Source organism: Papio anubis, chromosome 8, assembly GCF_008728515.1.
Source record: "Papio anubis isolate 15944 chromosome 8, Panubis1.0, whole genome shotgun sequence".
In the NCBI taxonomy this organism is placed as follows: domain Eukaryota; kingdom Metazoa; phylum Chordata; class Mammalia; order Primates; family Cercopithecidae; genus Papio; species Papio anubis.
This window is the reverse complement of record NC_044983.1, coordinates 114,490,046-114,505,435: the sequence shown is the minus strand read 5'-3', so window position 1 is coordinate 114,505,435 and position 15,390 is coordinate 114,490,046.

Sequence of the window (15,390 nt, the reverse complement as noted above, 5' to 3'; positions counted from 1 at the left end):
GGATGAATAAAAGTTAGACAACTGAAGAGTGGAGGAGGAAGGGGCATTATAAATGAAGAGAAGAGCATATGTGAAGGCTGTTATTCAAGAAGGAGCTAGGTGATGAAAAACTGAGTGAAATCTATGTATTTTGAGATGAAGCCAGGGAGTTAAATGAAGCTTTGGTCCTCCAGAGCCTTATGGTTCATGCTTCAGATTATGAACTTAATCCCAAGAACTCTAAAAGAACTCGATCACTTGAGCCCAGGCATTCAAGGCTGCAGTGAGCTATGACAGTGATATGGGAATGCTGGGAAGGGAAGAGTGTGGTCCCTTTAAATGATACAGAAGTGGGGAAGGGAAGTGCTGAGTAGAGGAGGGGCGGTCCCTGGCTAGGGCTCCACCCCCATGGAGTTAGGTGAGGACAGGCACTTCTGCCTTCCTGCCACACCCCAATCCTGGGCCTATAAAAACCCAAGATCCTAGCAAAGCAGAGACACAACGTTGTGAGGAGCACATCAGCTGAAGAAGATGCAAACAGTTGATTTTGGAGAGGACGTCCAGAGGAGAACGCTGGCAGAAGAGCACACTGACAGGCACCTGCACGCCAGCAGGCCATCGACTGGTGGGACGAGGCGGAGTTTGGCTGGGCAGTTGGCTGCTGAGCTGCCCAACTCCAGGGGAAAACCAACTCCCTTCTGGCTACATCATCGGTGGAGAACTACTTCCACTCAATGAAACTTTGCACTCATTCTCCAAGCCCACTTGTGATCTGATTCTTCCAGTACACCAAAGCAAGAACCCAGGATACAGAAAGCCCTCCATCCTTGCCACAAAGTAGAGGGTCTAATTGAGCGGATTAACACACGCCACCTATAGACGGCAAACTAAAAGAGCACCCTGTAACGCACGCCCACTGGGATTTCAGGAGCTGTAAACATTCACCCCTAGACATTGCCATGGTCGGAGCCCCACAGCCTGCCTGTATGCTCATTCACCCCTAGACATTGCCATGGTCGGAGCCCCACAGCCTGTCTGTATGCTCCCCTAGAGGTTTGAGCAGCAGGGTACTGAAGAAATGAGCCACACCCCCATCGCATGCCCTATGAGGGGGAAAAGGGAACCTTCCCTGTTTTAATAGCACTACTGTACTCCAGCCTGGGCAGCAGAGAGAGACCCCATCTCCTAAAAAATGTTTTTAAAAATAATTTGTTCACTCTCAACCCTGCTCAGCAAAATAATTGAGCACTCACTAAATATTTATTACAACAGGGCTCAAGTGATTTATCATATATCCTGTTCCCCCACACATGAATAGCCAACTTCATTATCAACATTCCCCACCAGAGTGGTACATTTGTTACAAATGATGATCTATATTCACACATCATCATCCAAACTCAATAATTTACATAAGGGTTCACTCTTGGTGTTGTACGTTCTATCTGTTTAGACTTACGTATTTATCATTATAGTATCAGAGGAGTGACCTTATGAAGCCCACACTTTAAAGAGGTAACTCAGGGTGCTACATAAAGAATAAACTGGTACACAAATGTTGAAACCAGCAACTAAATTGGAAAGTAGTATGGTGAGGGGGTAAATTTACAAACTTTGGAGAAAAGACTTGCTTAGCTTGAACAAATTATTTAACCTTCCTAAGGCGCATTCCTTATCCATAGAATGGGGGTTATTTTCCTGTCTTTATCCACCTTTGAGGTTATTGTGAGGCAAAATGAATTAGAGGATGTGATTTCAATTGCGAATGCTCATAAATATGATGTCATAATAAATATTTAGTGAGTACTCAGTCATTTGGTCATACTTGAGTACTCAAGTATGGCTGAGAGTGAACAAATTATTTTTTAAAAAAAATTTAAGAGATGGAGTCTCCCTCTGTTGCCCAGGCTGGAGTACTGTAGTGCTATCACAGCTCACTGCAGAGTTGAACTCCTTGGCTCAAGTGATCCTCCTGCCTCAGCCTCCCAAGTAGCTGCGACTACAGGTTTATGCCACCATAACAGGAAAATAAAAATTATTAAACTTGTGGGGAAATATTCTAGTTTCAAAATTTAAAGAACACTATGTATTCTAATGAGTCCCTTGCTTTTATATTTTTGATCACATTTTTGTAGAGAGGCAGTGCTATTCTGCAGATTACAGAGGACTTATCCCAGTACCAAACTCTTAGTAAGCACTTAATAAATGCTAAACATCATTACTAATAAAGCACACATCATAAAAATTATTCCTGAAATATACATTATGTTGCCTCTTCATTCTGGTAATTGTTTAAATTCATCCAATAGAAAATGACTTTGGAATCCATAAAATAAAGAAATGCATTGGTGTTTACAAAGGCAAGAGGGAACAGGTGTTGCCATTACTTTTACAGAGGAAAACACATTTCAGATGGCCAATTTCTCACTTAGCATTGTCTCACCAGAAGAGAGAAATAAATCTTTCCCCAGTGAATTTCTTCTATCAATGTTTTTCAAGCCTTAGACATAACCAAATTTAGCCTAACTACAACATTTTCCAAGGAGAAATACAGCCTATTTAGTTAATTTACCTTTAACTATATCACACATAAGGGCATAACCGTTGGAAAGATCATAGCAGAGATCAGTAGCTTATTGGAACTTTTATTCTTTTTTAAAAAAATACTTTATTTTAAGAGCAGTTTTAGTTTTACAGCAAAACTGAGTGGAAGGTACAGAGATTTCTCATATACCCCGTTAACCCCGACATGAATAGCCAACTCCGTTACCAATATTCCCCACTAGAGTCGTTAACATCTCTTACAAATGATGAACCTATATTCACACACCATTATCACCCAAAGTCCATAGTTTGCATAAGGGTTCACTCTTAGTTTTGTACATTATATGGGTTTACACATATGTATTTACCATTATAGTATCAGACACAGTAGTTTCACAGCCCTAAAAATCCTCTGTGCTCCACCCATTCATCCCTTTTTTCTCCTGCCCCCTGACAACTACTGACTTTTTAATTGTCTCCATAGCTTTGTCTTTTCTAGAACATGATATAGAGTTATACAGTATGTTGCCTTTTCACATTCGCTTCTTTCACTTAGTAATATGCATTTGTTTCCTTCATGTCTTTTCATGACTTAGCTCATTTCTTTCTAGCATTGAATAACATTCCCTTGTCTAACTTATGGTTTTTAAGGAGACGGATGCCTAAAAGATATGGTTTTTGAAGTGGGAAGAATAATTTGCCAGAAAGATAGGTAAAATGACCAATATATAGTCTGTGTAATACAACCTTTTACCCCTACACCCATGACAGACAACAGTAATCAATTGTAGCATACTTTTCCTTGGAGCAGTTGACACTGGGGAAAAAAGTCTGTTATCCCTGTCTTGGGTGTTTTTAAGGTGTGAAGAACTGTTCTGGTGGCAATGAAGTGTTCTGCAAGACAGAGGAAAAGACAGCAGAAGACCTATTTGTCTTGGCTTCTTTTTTTTTTTTTTTTAAGAAAACTACTTGAACTGTCATCTAATATAGATTATTCTGTGTTGATTAACTCATCAATTACATTCCAAGAGTCTCTTGAAGAATCCGGGGTATGTGTGTCAATGAAAAAGAAGGAGAAACTTGTCCAAGAATGATCCCCTGCAGACTGACCTCCCAGAAAAGGAGCTGACTTTGTACAAACTCTGTGCTAGCTGGTTATGTCCCAGTTCTCAGAGTGATCAATCCTAGTTGAAGGCAAGGCTTGAGCTCCAACCCTCGATCATGCCAGGGGAGGACTGATGTGTCTCCAACCATAAACCCTGATGGTACAATTCCTACTGCTAGTTTGATATATCATATAACTGAAACTACAAGGCTTAGACCTCAATGCCCAGGACAGAGACTCTTGTTTCTCACTACTCATGAAAAATAAACAAGCAGGATACAGTTGGAGCCAAGTGTCTGCCACATCATAGCAGATAATCACACAAGGGAAGGGAAAACAATGCTTCTCTAATCATGTAGCATGATTAAAACTTCACAGCTCAAAGTTTAGTAACTTTTATGCATGGTTATGCTACAACTAGGAACCTATCGATCTGCTACTGATTCTATTTCCAATAGTTTTTATCAATGAATGCTATTCTAGCAACACCCCGCCCTCATGTGTATGTGTGTGTGAACATTGATCCTAGTACTCAGGAACATTAATTGTATCTCAATGTAAATTATTTTAATCCAGTTTCTTTCTTTTTAAATGCAGATCAAATATTGAGGGTTAGAGAGCTTTGAATAGAGAGAAATAATTTCAGAAGAACAGAATTATGTTTGAAGTGATGCAAGATAAATGTGGAAATCAGTGTACCTGCTTTAAAATGCTTCTCCCTTGTCCATGTCTGATACCCAAATGATAAAACATGCTGATCTACTCAGTTGAATAATTTTTCTGTGGTTTCACTATCTGTCTACTTTTTTATAATTTCTGATTTTGTTGGGTTTTCTGAATTCTCATCTCAACAGTTCCTAGCCAGAGTCTTTACTTCTCTCTCACTAGCTTCTTCAGAATACCAGTGCATGGATATCACATCTGTTTGGGTTTTCTTCTGCAGACTCACCTCTTATCAGTTCCCTCTGCTCCAACAGCAGGCAGAGCTTAAGTGCCACCCTCTAAACATAGAATCTACCCACCATGGCTCCGTTCCCCATGATGGCCTCTATCCAGTGATGTGTTGGTAAATGTTTAACAACCACCGGGGGTAGAGGGGAGCTCTTAATTCTAGCACATGCTTATTCTGTGGTGTAAATATTTCTGCCATTGTCAATTTCAAGCTACCAATGTGAAGTCACTGAGGGTGGAATTACAAAGAGATGTGCAGTAGTACATACACTCTACAGAAACGACAGGTGTAGATAAGCTCCAGGGAAAACTTCAAAATTGTTGAGTTTGAATATTTATCACTTTTGTTTCTAATACAATTTATCTACTTGTAAGTGTATATAGTTTAAACTTTAATGATGGCTATAAATTTTGTCATAGGCAGCTTGCAAGTTACTTAAAAATTTGACAACTCTCATGAGTTGGTACAGGCTGACCCCAGCACAACACTGCTTCCATCTCTCCATTTATCTGAGAAGAGGAAGAGAAGTGGGCAAGTCAAGGTAAGGCCCAGAAAATGAATGATTATGGATTTCCCTGGATTGAAATTGATAACTGATAACACTATCCATACTCTGTCTTGCTCTTGCTCTCCTTCTCTTTCTCTTTCTCTTTCTCTCTCTCTCTCTCTCTCTCTCTCACACACACACACACACACACACACTTATTCTCACAGAGAAATCAGAGGCAGAAAGAGTCACATTTTGCAGCCCTGTCTTGAAACTCCTAGTTCTACTCTCTTCCAGTTGCATGCCCTGTCCATTGAGACACTGGTGGTTGTTGAAGTGAGGCAGAATGTGAAAATATTCCTTGTCTGTCTTTCTCAAGTCCCACCACAAACTGGAGCTGTATAGGCTTGCTTGATATTTTGAATCCATGAATGGATTTTGGCACTAATGTCCTGAATGGAATTTGCTATAGTTTCACATTTTTAAAACAAATTTGTGTTACAATGTATTTTCTCTGAATTAATATTATAATTTATTAAAATGACTCTGCTATGACTTACTTTTGTTTCCAAGTAATCTCTTCTCCCATGTTCAACTGGGTGTTTTCTTAAGAGATCAGGGAACATTGTATTAAAAGAGGCTAGGATTGCTAGAATGCTAACTTTAAACCATAATAATAAACAAATATACTTATCTTCTTTGTGTAAACTTTCCCTGCAGTCTTTATATGTCTTGGGCTGTCTTTGGGATTTTCTAAACTGGTTTACAGTCAGTACAATCATTAGAAAGCAGACTTCTTTTTAATTAAACATTTTTTCATTGCAATAATTAGTCTGCTGTGTACTCATTAAGTGGAATTATCTATCATTTTCTTCTAAACATTGCATTTGTTTCATGGCCTTAAACTGTCTCAGGGCTCCTCCCACACTGTGTACTCATTAACCTTCTCTGTTCAAATGGATCCTCATTTGAACGTTAATGAGCTCAATCTCTTTCTTTTTGTTTTTCTTCTCTCTCTCTTTTTTTTTTTTTCGTGGAATAACCAAAATTATCCAAAGAAGCACGTCGACTCATCTTTTTGTTTATATGACAGTTTGGCTCCAGTGTTTTATAGAAACTAGTTTTTCAACTGTTGTCACTAGCAAATATCAAAATACTTACTGTATATAATTGAGAATTTTCAATTGCACACAGTTGGTGTTTTTTGATATCCACCAGGGACAACATTGAAAAACCAGTTTCTATGAAATTCTGGAGCTAAATTTTATATACAGGGTAAATATTTACATATTTATATCTATCTAATCAGTTCTGTAGTTTATATATACAAACATATACTACTAACAAAATGCGTGCATTATGATATATATAAGATATACATAATATAAATTATATCTTTATATATACTGATAAGACAGTTATATAATACTTGTGTCTACATATAAAAACTGCTATGGCAATATGCTATGGAAGTTAACTCAGCTGTTCCATCAGACTTCCTGGGCTTGAGTTCTAGTTCCACTGCTTGTCAGTTGTGCGACTTTGGGCATGTAGCTTTACTTCTTTGTGCTGCATTTTCTTTTCTTGTGAAGTAGGAATAATAGCACTTTTCTCTTGAAGTCATAGTGAGTATTAGTTAGCATATAATCAAGGAAGCAGAAACCTCCTGAGTGTTATGGTATAAAGCATGCATTGCAGGAATTCAACCTTACACAACCATGGGAAGAATCTGGAGAAATAAAGTTCTGAAAAACATTGGAAGAAAGTTGTGAACCAGCCCTAGCAAGGTGAATGGGTAGGAGGTTTCCAGAAGGGAGGTACGGCCAGCTGCCATAGAAGCCCATGAAGTCACGGTGTTTGGCTCTTTGCCGATGCTGCCTCTCTGAACTCTCAGTAAAGCACCTCGAGGTGTGCCCATGTTAGGGTCCAGAGAAACTACAGGATGCCCAGTTAAATTTGAATTTCAGATAAACAACAAATAATCTCTTGCATGCAATACATATTGCATGGACTATACTGACGCTTTAAAAAATGCTCTACTTATCTGAAATTCAAATTTAGCTGAATATTCCTGTATTTTTACTGCTAAATCTGGTAACTCTGGCCTGTGGTAACTTTTGGTCAGCAAGGCCATCAGTTGAGACAAAGAACCAGGCATGGAGCAGGAAAAATCAAGAATGGGCCAGTTTGCTTGTTGAGCATGTATTTTCCCCTTCTGGTTATAGAATTTGCATTTCCTTTAATGAGTCTCATTTCCCCAACAATCTCAGTCTGTGTAGTCTGGGTAGGAAAAATTCAGTTGTCACCTCCAAGGGTAAGAACACGGTGGAGCCCTAACCAGTTTTCATACTCTATTCGTGATCCAAATCCATCCTGAGAGATTAAATTCTGAGGGTCCTGTCCTCTTGGAATGTTTGGGAAAGATGAACTCTTTCCCACCATCACCTTTGCAACTGTCCCTCACCAACTCAAACCAACGATGACCAGAGTGTAATGTCTACCCCTTCACTTCCACCTCAGCAAATCTCAACCACATTTTCCTGTGGCTGAATTTAAACTGGAACTATCTGGGTAAAGGAATCTGGAAAGTGAAGACCCAGCTCAGCTAGAATCACATAGATTGCATCGTAAAAGAAACAATACACGTGAAATCTTAGAGAAGCACCTACGCACAATACACATTCATAAAATTGACATTCTTTAATGTTGCTGCTGGCTTTTTGTTTGTTTTTGTGGTTTTAGCAATTCTACCAGATGGAACCTTTGCCGGAGAGGGTCATGGGATTTAACAAAGAGTTGTAAGAGGTGGGAAGTGTAGCATATGGTTAGGCTGGCAACTAAGAAAGAGTGTCTTTACAGGCACAAAAGACAGTTTTGCCTTGTGAATACAAAATAGAACTATCTTGGGGCAATAAACAGTTTCTTCCAGACAGGGGCAACCCAGTGAGCTGGTACCCAGTCCAGTGTGGTAACAGTGGACGCTTGTGTAGATGCAGGTACCTTTGGTCCTGTCATCGTGATTGGTTTGTAATTCTTGCTGGGTACTTCAAAGGCAGTTTATGCCTTTTAGCCCCTTCAGTCGTGCAGACAGAAATGTTTGAAAATGGTCTGTGAATAGGTCATGTAGCACTGTTTTAGACACATCACATCACTCTAGGTATGATATTCTCGGGCAGCTATGGAAGAGTCCTGGTCTGATGATCTGTTTTCAAATTCCTGCTGTGCACCTTACAACCTATGCCCCTACAGAACCATCCAGCATCTACTATATCTTCTCATTGTACCAGCAGACCAATTTTGCCTTTGGGGAAATACCTTTCTCCTATCCATGCATTGGTTAATGCTCCTTAGCCAAGAGGTGACCATATGACCCAAGTTAGGCCAATCATATCTGTGCTCTCGGGTCTATGAATCTCAAGCAGAAAGATAAAAAACAGCAACAACAAAAGGCAGGATTTGATTTGCACCATCTGTGAAGCTGTGAATAGTGCATCTAAGTTTTGCCACGTAGATCATTGCTACAAGTGTGGACCAGCAGCCTCAGCATCACCTGTATGCTTGTTAGAGATGAAGCATCTCTGGTCTCACCTCAAATCTACTGAATCAGAGTCTGCCTTTAACCAAGACCCCAGGTAATTCCTATGCATGATTCTAAGGCATCTCTTGCAAATGTTTGCCTGGTGCATATGTCTTATTTCTGACTTCTCAAATATCTACCTATTTACCTGCATTACGATAGGCTCTTACATGTGCATCATGGAATGAGTGGTACCTTGACCCCTTCTGTTAGTCTAGGTCAGCGCCAGCAGACATTGGGAGTATTTATAAAGTCAGTGTTTTCTGGCTTCCTATTTATTCATCAGCCTTCTTCTCTCTCCTCATTCTTTCATGTCCACCCCCACCTATTCTTTACTACATCTAATTCCTGTAAAGTGCAACACAGTCTCCCTTTCAACTGTACCTCAACATGATGTAAACTGGTGACAACCTCAAAAGTTATCCTTTGAGGTGAATATCAGTGGTTTGCTTGTTGAGCATGTACTTTCCCCTTCTGGTTATAGGACTTTGCGTTTCCTTTAATGAGTCCCATCTCCCCAGTCTTGGTCTGTGTAGTTTGGGTAGGAAAAATTCTGTTGTCGCCTCCAAGGGTAAGAACTTGGTGGAGCCCTGGCCAGTTTTCATATTCTATTCATGATCCAGGTCCATCCTGAGAGATTACATTCTGAGGTTCCTGTCCTGTTGGAATGTTTGGGAAAGATAAACTCTTTTCACTGGATTGCTGCTCTAAGGATTCCTTGAACCTGGATATGCCAGAGACCATCTTGTAGAGCTAGACTTTCTGGAAAGAAAAGCCAAACTGAAGATAACAGAATCTGCAATGAGAAGAGAAAATGTAGCATGATAAATTCATTTGAGCTCCTGGATCCAGTTTTCAGTTCCATGGCTCAATAAATTTTCCTGTTTGAGCTGGTTTAGGTTGGACACATATGTAAGGCGAGGTAAAGCCAAAACTACGGCCTAAGGGATTTGACCTGTAAAGATACAATGAGCCACTTTATATTTGGACAATTTATTGCTCATACAGTGTAGAGAACAAAAAGAAGAGTGTCATAGATGCTAGCCAAAAAGATGAATGGCTTATGGCACAGATTGTGGTGATATTTTTATGGGTATACACTTATCCCTAGCCTCATCAGGTTGTATACGCTAATTATGTACAGATTTTTGTGTGTTAAAAACCCATAAAAATAAAATTTTTGATTTTAAAAAGCAAACATTCAGATGAATGAATCACTAGTTGTGAGATACCCTGTTTCTGAGGAATTAAATTCTGAGGTTACTGTCCTCTTGGAATGTTTGGGAAAGATGAACTCTTTCCCACCATCACCTTTGGACAATTTATTGCTCATACAGTGTAGAGAACAAAAAGAAGAGTGTCATAGATGCTAGCCAAAAAGATGAATAGCTTATGGCACAGATTGTGGAATTAATTCTAGATGTCAGCTAAGAAATTTTGTATTCTGCACCTCTGTTCCGAGGAGGATGATACAGAAGCCCATACTTCATCAGAAACCTAAGGAGACAAGGAGCAGAAATAGGAAGGCAAGTGATAGATGGCCTCACAGTTGTTTCTTAGACATGTTCTATTCCATTATGTTCCTGGAGAATCGTAAGTTCTTCTGCCGAGACTCAGAAAAGCTATAGTCTAACCCTTGCTTGAACGGATACATGCAAGGCATCCAGTGCAGCCTGGATCCAGTTTTCAGTTGAGCTCCTGGATCCAGTTTTCAGTTCTGTGGCTGTACAGATGCACTCCCTTTACAGGTCCTGAGTGATACATCTTCTGTATTGGGCATTTGTCCTTTTTGCTGTAGTACAAGAACCTCCTTCCTGAGTTTGGGGAATTTCCCCACCTGAGATAGACACCCCTTCTCACATGACAGAAACTAAAATGCTAGGTAGTCACTTTCCACTCACTTTCTAGTCCCTCTTGCAATTTGGATTTAGCATGTTACATTGGATCCACCTATCAGATGTGCCCACTTCAGATATTGACTCAGAAGCTAGTAATGAGATGAAAATGAGACCATTTGTGCTCTGCAGAAAAAATACCTGACTTGCAGTGGCAGCTGCTCCAGTGACAGCTTTCATTATATATGCAGCAGGTAAATAGAGTGTTTCTCTTAGTTGTAAATGGGGTCCTTAATTGATACATCCTCAAAGAAAATTTCTGCTACTTACCCGCTACCTACCACTTTCCACCTGCCATTTATATAACTTAGGCATCCATTCATCCATCATCAAGCCATCTTTACACGAATTTTTTTTGAGACATCGTCTTGCTCTGTCACTCAGCCTCAAGTGTGGTGGCAGGAACATGACTCATTGCAGCCTCAAACTCCTGGGGTCAAGTAATCCTCCCATCTCAGCCTCCTGAGTAGCAGGGACCACAGGTGCACACCATATGACTAATTTTTAATTTTTTTGTAGAGATGGGATCTTACCATGGTGCCCAGGCTGATCTAAAACTCCTCTCCACTTAGCCTTCTAAACTGTTGGGATTGCAGGTGTGAGCCAATGTGCCTGGACTTATATGTGAGTTGATTATCAAAATTTTCGAGTTGTAAATAAATGCATCTAATTATGGCATTTCAGGTTTCATGTTAGATAATGGTGTGTGATGAAAAATGATACACATTCATTGAAGAAAATATGGAAAATGCATTAGAGTAGAAAATAATCATCCATAATCCTATCTGTTGATAGTTTTAGATTTTCCTTCTAGTCATCGTTCTATGTGTATTTGCATAGCAGTGGTAATAGATCTGAATATCCTTTTCTTTCTTCTTTTATGAGATATTTTAAGCATTTCCTGTGCTATTTTTTTAAAAAAAAATGAATGAGATTACCTACTGTGTTTTCAGTTTTGCACTCTTATAAGTACCTCTTATGTTGAATATCTTTGTTCATAAAACATTATTTTCTGTGTCTCAGGTGCATTTGTTAGCATAGATTCCCAAAGGTGATTTTATCAAGTAAAAAGATGTAAAACTGTCTTGACACACATATCAAATTGCTTTCCCAAGTGTCAGTCATGGGTGAGAATGCCAGTTTTACCGCATGCTAACTTGTATTACATGATGCCATTTAAAAGAATTGCTATAATAACTCAATAGTCAAAATGGTATTTTAAATAGATAAATGGGCAAAGGATAAGAAAAGATTATTCACAAAATAATGACTCAAATGTCGAATAAGTAGATGGAAAGTATTCAACCTTACTAAGAGTAAAAAAAATTTGGTAAGGATTTCTAGAACCATTTACATTTCCTGGTTGCATCTGCCTGGGATAAAGTCTGATAGAGTTTAAAAATAATTAATTAAAGATGGGATGTATTTGGGCCCACAATGAGCTGCGTTTTTCCCCTTCTTCTTCCAATGACCTTGTGAGGTGTGGATTTGCTACTTACTTGTCAATGTCTCACTGAATATAGTATGTCTGATGTAAGTGGGACAGGATTTTCACAACAAGAGATGTATTCTTCCAGATCACATTTAACTTTCTTGGAGAATGATGTCTCATCTCAACTGACCTTTTCAGTGTAGGAGCCCAGCTTTCTTGTTGGTATTGTTTGTTATTTTAAAATGTCTTCCTTTTCTCCTCTTTGTATTGGGCTGGTATTACCAAGTGTTCTTCTTGATGCATATTTGTTAGGTTGCTTGTTTCTTAATGTGTGTACTTTTGCCCCTTATACTGTACATTTAAAAATTCCATTTTCACATACATCAAGATTCTGAAGTTATCAAAACTTCCTATTTTGAATGTATACTCCTGTTTATCTTGGACACCCTTAGCAGACAACAGGCCTGTTTGCCAATAATATTTGAACTCAAAAATAAGTTAGCAATGTTTAAATATTGTGAAGTTTTATTTATAAGTTTAGATTGCAACTTCCTCTTATGATCTGGGAAGACTGGGCCCACATTTGTGCGTCAGGAATGGGCTAGACATAAGTAATGGCTGCTTCATTCCAGCATAGTCATAGGCTCTTCTCTTCCTCGTAGGCCCTGGACAGACCATTTTCTTGTTTATATCTGCTTGCCAAGAGGCAATATGGCTTCATTCCTGAGAAGCATGTGATCTCAGTCAAACTTCCTGGATGTGACACCCACCTCTACATACTTGCTAACTCTGTGTCCTTGGTGAGTTCCTGTACCTTATGTGCCTCGATGCTCTACCTGTCTTGTAAGGTTAAGAGTACCTACCTCATAAGATTGTTGTGAGGGTTAAATAAGCTTATGAATGTAAAGTGCTTAGACTGGTGCCTGCATACAATATGTGCTCAATACACTGTGGGTGTTATTATTAACCACCTGAACCTTGTAGGCATTGAGTTGGCAGCCCCTGTTTTACAATCTCTAAGTTTGGTTTGAGAATCCCCCATAGATGCTACACCTTCAAAGCTGTCAGGTTTCCTCATGAGAATTGTCATTTTTTTCTTAGTGACATCTCATTGAGAAGGATAGTTTCCCTCACCACAACACGCACATGCACACGCATGCAACTACACCAGGTGTTGGAGAGATTTAGAGATGTCTGAGTAACGTCTCCTCAGCAAGATCCACGCGGCTACTTCTTGAGTTGTGAGAAACACAAGGGTAGAACATGTGTTCTTCATTTCTTCCTTCTCATGTCAGTTGAAGAGTGGTAATGTCAATGTCCAGGGTTAATTCCTTTTTGTTCTCTAGATTCCATTTCCCCTCAAACCTTTCCCCATCAACTCTCATTCCCACCAGCACTCTTCTCTCTCTTTTCCTTTCACCTCCTATTATCTCATTCCATTTAGCACAAATCTTGCCAGGTGACTGTTTTCTTTCTTTTGCAGCTAGACATTTTATTTTAATTTTTAAAACTTGTGTTCTTTTGGCTTTTAACAAGATTTCTTATTTCAATAGCTTTTGGGGTCCAAGAGGTTTTTTGTTACATGGATGAATTATATGGTGGTGAATTCTGAGATTTACTGTAGCTATCACCCAAGTAGTGTACATTGTACATAATGTGTAGTTTTCAATCCCTAACCCCCTCCCCGAACTCCCTCTTCTGAGTCTCTAAAGTCTATTACCTCATTCTGTATGCTTTTGCTTTCTCATTGCAGCTAGACTTTTTAAAATGAGTGGTCTATATTCACTGTCTTCAACAACTTCCTTTTTATTTTAACAACAAACAACATAATTTGGCTTCTATAACCCCTCTCTCAACTCAAATTGAAATTGTTCATGTTGAAGTAATTCATGACTGCTGGGTGCTAGCTAATCAAATGCTACCCTTTTTTTCTTTTCTATTTTTTTTTTAATATAACAGCTTTATTGAAAAATAATTTATAAGTCACACATTTCACCCACTGAAGTGTACAATGCAATGGTGTTTATTGTATTCACAGTGTGTAACCATCAACACAATCAATTTTAGAATATTTTCATCACCCCAGAAAGAAATCCCATATTCATTAGCAATCACTCCTCATTTCCCACCCCCCCACCCGTCTCTGCCTAGCCCCAGAAAACCACTAATGTATATTCTGTCTGTACAGTTTATCTATTCTGCACATTTCATATAAGTGGAATTGTATAATATTGCTTTTGTGAATGGAGTGCTTTTCATTTAGGATAATAGATATACCCAATTGTTCAGCATCATTTATTGAGAAAAACTATACTTTTCCTATTGAATTATCTTGACACCTGTATCAAAAATAAATTTAAGATAGATAGGCAGATAAAGAGATGAAATGCGGAAAGCAAGGAGAAAAGAAGGGAGGGACAAAGAGAGGACAGAAGAGAGGGAAAGAAGCGGGGAAGGAGGAACAGAGGGGGAGGGAGGAAAAGAGAAAGAAATGGAGAAGAAGAGAGATAGAGAGAGCCTGTTTATTCTGCTTTATTAACCAATGTGTTTATTCTTATAATATCCTACTGTCTTGGTTTTTAAAACTTGATTGTAAGTCTTGAAATTATGAGTGTTAAGACCTTCAACTTGTTTCTCCTTTTTCAAATTGCTTTTCTTAGTCTTTTGAATTTCCATACAAATTTTAAAATCAGCTTGTCATATTCTACATAAAACATGCTAAGAATTTGACATTTTATTTCATTGACATCTTAAAAATATTGTTTCAAATTATAAACATGGCATATTTCTACTTTTATTTAAGCTTAATTTCTTTCAGCAATGTTTTATAATTACCAGTATAGAGGTCATGCATATGCATTGCTAAATTTATTCCTATGTATTTAATTTTTTGATATTATTATAAATTATATTGTTTTAAATTTCGATTTTCAATTGTTCACTTCTGGCATATAGAAATACAACTAATTTTGGATTTTTGACCTTGTAATCTGTGATCTTTCTAAACACATATATTAGCTCTAATAGCTTCTTTTTCTAGGTTTCTTAGGATTTTTTGTAGGCATTATCAGGTCTACACATACAGCCTATTTTATTTCTACCTTTCCAATCTGTATGTCTTTTACTTGTTTTCTTGTTATATAGCACTGGCTAGGACTTTCAATACAAAGTCCATTTGAAAAGGTGAGAGTAGAAATTCTTTTGAGATCTTCAAAGAGAGAATATTCAATTTTCAATCATAGAATATGATGTTAGCTGTAGTTTTTTCATAGATGGCCTTTATCATATTGAGAGATTTGCCCTCTACTTCTACTTAGAGTTTTCATCAAGAATGTATGTAAGATCTTTTCAAATGCTTATTCTGAACTTAGTGAGATGATCATATTGGTTTTACCCTATTATGCTATTAATATAGTTAA